Consider the following 6000-nt stretch of genomic DNA (forward strand, 5'->3'; position numbering starts at 1 on the left):
TAGTCTCTTTCGCTCTCATTACTTATGTAAAAAAATAAAAATTTTTTACGGAAATCGACGGAAATCTGATCTACGACATACGAAACTTCGCCCGTTTTCCTTATGTTCCTTCGTTGTCTTTCGTTAATGAGGTCATGAATAGCGACGAAAGAAAGGACTCAATATATTTGGTTGGAGTTCCATAAGTTTATAAGTTCTTTTTTGTTTTTAATGGACATAAATTGGCCATTCCAACAGAAGTGTGCCCCCCCCCCGGACTTTGTTGCTTCATAACTTCCAGAAAATGGATATTTTTTAATAAAATTTTCGGTAAAATTACAGATTAACACCTGCACGATTTTCACTAAGAAAAAAAAAAACCGGATTTTTTGCGTGGAATCAAGTACCCTGACCTCCTAATATGCTGGAAATCCCATATTTTGGTTCGGAATTGGTCCGGAGGGGGGGAAGCCCCCCTCCCCGGAATTTTCACTCAAAAAAGAACTCTGATTTTTTGCGTGGAATCAAGTACATGGGGTAGAAAGGGCTCCTTAGCCGTAGTGAAGGCAATCTATCTAGGGAGATAACCTTACAATAAATCACTGGGTCCGTAGCTTAGAAATACTGGGTTGACGTCCAGCGGGAACAGCTTTGTTTCATGGAGGAGGAAAGATCTTCTTTAGTACTTGGTTGTACAATGCTTTCCAATGTGTGTAGTAGTGGCGCGCGCACACATTATTAGCCATTTGAAAAGACTATGAAAGTCTCGACCACGGTCGAACAATGATGATGATGATGATGACTGTGACCTCGTAATATGCTGTAAATACGCTTCGGATAGTGTAGATTCTGACTATATCGAAGAAATATGTGGGGCAAAAAAATTCTATTGAGGGTCGGGTAAGGAGTTACGTAAAATTCACACAAGATACTTTCAAAAAACAAAAAAAAAAAAACGGATAAATTTTTTATGAAATTTTCTGTAAATACCTTTCAGGGTGAGTAGATTATTATTATTATTATTATAGAGGAATTTAGGCAATCTTACTAGAACCGTAAGATTGCTGGAGTTTAATATGAAAACATGAATTTGGTGGGATCGTACACATATATAACGACACACATTACATATAACTACAAAATGGAACTTGAAATTTCAGAAAAAAAAAAATTGTGATGCGGGTCAGTATGTATACGCGTGTGTGTGTATTCTCATTATTTTTCTTTTAACATCAAATTCTGATCTAATCCTAATTTAAACACTCTGAAAAGTATTTATAGAAAATTTCATTGAAAAATACTTATTCTTCTCAAAGTTATGAAACAAAGATAGCACGGGTGAATTTTCCGAACCCCCTCTTGTCACCCACAGAAAAATTATTTGTAGAAAATTTCATTACAATTTATATATTTTTCTGGAAGTTGTTATAAGGAAACAAAAGTCGGCCATAAATTCTTTGCTATAAATGAGAAATTTAAAATAAAAAATATATTTACCTGAAAGGAGATATTTATAGCCGGTAACACAAAGAAAATTAAATTCAATGATGTCTTTAGACTTCCTTCTTCAGATATTAACACTGTTGATTTTTGTCACAGGCTAAATAAATAGTTGCATGATTTTCTCTGGCCTATAATTCGTGTGAATCTCCCAACGGTTTAGTTTCGACACGCCCACCCTGTCTTTTTAACAAAATCTGCTTAACAAAAATATTTTCAGGAATTTATTTTATAATAATAATAATATTTATATTTATAATAATAATTTATTTTATAATATTTTCAGGAATTATTTTTTTTCTATATCCCTATTTCTATTCAATTTTATACTTAATAACTTTTATATATCAAAAAAATGTTTATGTCCGGGCCTGTGGTGTATATAAGTACCGAATAAATATTAGCATTGAAAGTGGTGTCGTGTTACTTGCAATTATATGAAACATCTGTTGATACTTTCTTCCTAAGATATAATTAAAGCGATGCAGTAAGAACATAAGGCGTAGAAACTACACGGATGCCATACGACAGACATTACTCATAAATGGCCTTACTTTGAGCATGCGTCAGGAGGGTCAACGAAAGATAGAGGAGGGCACCTGTCCTTTGTGATTGAGGGCGACAATTTAGGTTTTGCAGGGATTCCGCTATTGGCAATAAATGTCGAAACCTTTGTTATAATGTTTTTTGTTTTTTTTTAAATTGCAGAAATTGAAGGAAAAAACAACAAATATCTTACAAACTGTAGAATTTTCTCAATAAAGCCAAGAGAAAAAGATGTTTTATAAACACATTCTACCAGTATACGAAGTTTAACATTTTTTAATTACCTAGAAATTATGTTAAAAACTGCCATTCAAACCGAAAAGATCCGCGTGTGTGTGGACGACGGGTAGTGAACAGGGGTATATTATTTTTTGCCGCCCATGGGCTTCTTTTTTTCTTTTTAATAAGAAAAGTCTTACTTTCAACGATGCAACCTTCGCTATTTAACTAAATGATACTGTTTGACGAAACATACGTACAATTCAGTTCATAAAATCAAATTTCTTTTCCGTAAACTTTCAAATAATATGCTGTTTACTTTTGGAAAAGAACTATCAACTTGCAATTACTTTTATACAAATCTAAAAGATTCGAATTAATTTGATTAAGAAATGTCTTATTTTCTACGATGCATAATTTAATTAAATAATTCTGTTGAAAATGATAGCAAATCTATCACAGTGACATTTATTAAAATAACTAATTCGTTTTCAAGTCTATATTTGTACACTTCCGTCTTCGTTTTTCTTTTATTTTTGATCCTGCACTTATATATCCCGAAGCAGAAAAAAAATCATACAAATTCCTTTAAAGATGAAAATTTGCAATGATTTATTGCTAAAAGAAAAAGAAAAGAAAAATATCGTCTGCTGGATGCTATGTCGAGACTGGGTAACTCTGGCTAAAATTACAAAAAATTCCAGTCTTTAAAGATTCCTAACATTTTTTTGCTTTCATTATTATTCTCTTCAAAGATATGGTTGGGATTTTTGTAACATGTAAAACTACACATGTTAAAAATAGAAGATATGTGTCACACACACAAAGAAAAAAACATCTCCCCACCCTCACCCCTCGAAATTGGAGAAAAGTTCGGAGCATTTGAAGTTTGAAATTTGTTTTGTAATTTTAGCCAAACACGTCCACTTCACAGCCAAGAAATGGGGCACCATATTGTAAACCTTTTTGAAAACAACTTGCAATATGAACATATTTCATCAGGTGGTGCTATTAAGTTAGACATGGCCTGGACCAATCTTTGGTCGAAACATATCTAAGTTTTATTGGTCTGTCATTGCATTGTTTCTTGTTCTCTGATTTTGTCAATGATTAGATGGTCTACAGTATCTTTTGAATATTCCCTGCGCCCCTTTCTGTTCAGTCAGTTCTGCATTTAATGATTGCATGTATCCTCTGAAAAAAAAAATGCTTGTTCGTAACTTCCATTACAGATTGAGGCAAGTTGATAATTTCTTATTTTTTCCTTCCATAGTATCTGCAACAGTGATTCAAAACCAAACTGCCTGGTAGCCAATCAGACATCATGACCGTCATGATCAGTCTGTTAAGCAACCAATCAGCATCAAGCCATTACGTGATTCTGGATGTGCAATGTCAGTGTGCATGTACAACAGAGTATAAGTATCGTAAGAGAAAAATTGGGTATAAGAGGCATCAGAGGTAGTGTGCAGGTGAGAAGACTGCACTGATATGGTCATGTAATGTGTATGGGCAAGGACAGCTGCATAAAGAAGTGCTGACCTCTAATTGTGGAAGGAACCTGTGGAAGCAGCAGACCCAGGAACACAAGGCTTTGTTCCAGTATTACCAAATGAAAATTTCTGTGTGAGTTCTTGCAGAAATAGATTATTAACCAAGCACCCTTGGGTAATAAGAATCTACTTTGCCAAGTACTCAAATAGAAATTTTCATTCAGTAATACTGGAATAAAGCCTGTCCTGAGAGCTAACCAGGCTAGAATTACATTAATATACACAATTGAAATAAAAGCTGGCTTTCCGCCAGTGTTCCAGTGGATCCGATTTATGGAACAGCCTGACCATGGAATTAATATGCAAGTGGTTGAGTACAGCACAGATACATGTACCCTTAAGGTAGTTCTCAGAAAATTCAATGTAATACTGAATGTAACGGCAGCCATGTTTGGATGGTGCTTTTTTACATGCTGCCCGCAGAGAAGCCAGTTGGGGCAAGAAGGCTGCCATTGACCATGTTCGGATGGTGCTTTTTACATGCTACCGGTATGGGGACCACTACTACAATTTCCATTTGATTTCATTTTGATGTTTATGTACTTGACTCAATAGGTCTCCTCAAGCACAGCATGTCACCCTATGATCCAAGGGTACTTTTGAGTTGGCTGGTTATGCGACACTGATGTAGGTTACAGCTGTGATCTCACTTGATATTATTATACTGTTCCTCTATTGTTCATATTACATTTCTGTAGGGAGTGACAAGACTCTTGGACTACCCTATACATATGTGCGAGACCATGTCCCATCCAGTCCCACCATTGCTTGACAACTAATGTTGGGTTGTATACATCACCATAACATAGTAGTTCAGCAGAAGAGAGTGATAAATTAAGTACTGCAGTTGATTCGTTTGACTAAAACTCTTCCAGGTGGTGTCCCAGCATGGGGACAGCCTAATGCCTGAAACAAGTGAAAGATAAACCCAAACTATAGGTTTCGTAACAATCCTTTTAGTAGGAACTTATAGGAGATTGTTTGCGTTTAATATGGCTAGATAATTGGGTGACCCATCAGAAACTATTTTGCACAAAGTTAATATTATAGGTACAGGTGTGTAAGTAGCTTGCTTACACGCATGTTAGTTTTACTTCTGCACTGGTGTTGTCAAGACGTTGCTTTGCAGTGGTCTTGAATTGAAGAACTGTGAAGGTGCAACTATAAGGTAAGTTTGCTTTTTGGGGGATTCAGTGGGGGTTTGTGGTCCATTTTTTTTTTAACAAGAAATCCCCACTGGATTCCGGGGCATTTGTCTGCCTATAGTTGTGCTAAGTATCTCACTTAGCTGTGAGAAGAGTGCTATTTTGTGGGTGTATCTGGCCTCCAAAAATTGTGAAATATTTTCTGAATTTTTACCAATTTACTCTTTTACTTGTTTCAGTCATTTGACTGCGGCCATGCTGGAGCACCGCTTTTAGTCGAGTAAATCGACCCCAGGACTTATTCTTTGTAAGCCCAGTACTTATTCTATCGGTCTCTTTTGCCGAACTGCTAAGCTATGGGGACGTAAACACACCAGCATCGGTTGTCATGCAATGCTAGGGGGACAAACACAGACACACAAATATACGACAGGCTTCTTTCAGTTTCCGTCTACCAAATCCACTCACAAGGCATTGGTAGGCCTGGGGCTATAGCAGAAGACACTTTCCCAAGATGCCACGCAGTGGGACTGAACCTGGAACCATGTGGCTGTTAGCAAGCTACTTACCACACAGCCACTCTTGCGGTGGATTTTTTTGAAGCTGCGTCTCTGTTCTCTTTTGGCCAGGAGTACCAGAATTGTGTGTTGCTGTATTTTGAACTGTCTTCCTTCTTCTCTTCCTTTGAACTGTTTTTTGACTTTGTTTGGACTTTTGTTGGGTATTTTTTAACTGTTTCCTGAACTTTTTCTTCAAAGCATGGCGAAGAAATTGAACACTGCATTGGCGTGGGCAGTCATCCCACCCGAGCAATGGCTAAACAACTTAGAGGAAAGAACGGTGGTGTTGAGGACTTATTCTAAGTCACTTGACACTATTGCTGTCTTTCCTAAGACATATAGCAAAAGAGTTGGCAGAGCATCTGCCGACTATTAAGTTTATTTCCAGGGGTGCTAAATATGCAACGGAGTGGTTGATATTTGACACGCCTGAGGTAACTCGCAAATTTGCAAGCCAGCCTTTGGAAGGGCAAGAGATTCTGTTTCTTCCCATATATT

The 6000-nt window shown here is 36.7% G+C and overlaps 1 protein-coding gene across 3 annotated transcripts in view; it reads right to left on the reverse strand.

Annotated features, from left to right (window-relative positions):
• Positions 1-2196, reverse strand: part of LOC115224731 (E3 ubiquitin-protein ligase MIB2) — a 28073-nt gene extending 25877 nt beyond the window's left edge. Inside the window, exon 1 of one of the 3 annotated variants that reach the window (XM_029795602.2) lies at positions 1477-2196. The gene's annotated coding sequence lies outside the window, so the exon portion shown is untranslated. The remainder of the gene's footprint in view (positions 1-1476) is intronic. The other 2 variants (XM_036513586.1, XM_029795603.2) reach the window with 2 other exon arrangements.
• Positions 2197-6000: the final 3804 nt, after the last annotated feature.

The sequence above is a fragment of the Octopus sinensis genome, linkage group LG26 (assembly GCF_006345805.1).
Source record: "Octopus sinensis linkage group LG26, ASM634580v1, whole genome shotgun sequence".
Taxonomy (NCBI): Eukaryota; Metazoa; Mollusca; class Cephalopoda; order Octopoda; family Octopodidae; genus Octopus; species Octopus sinensis.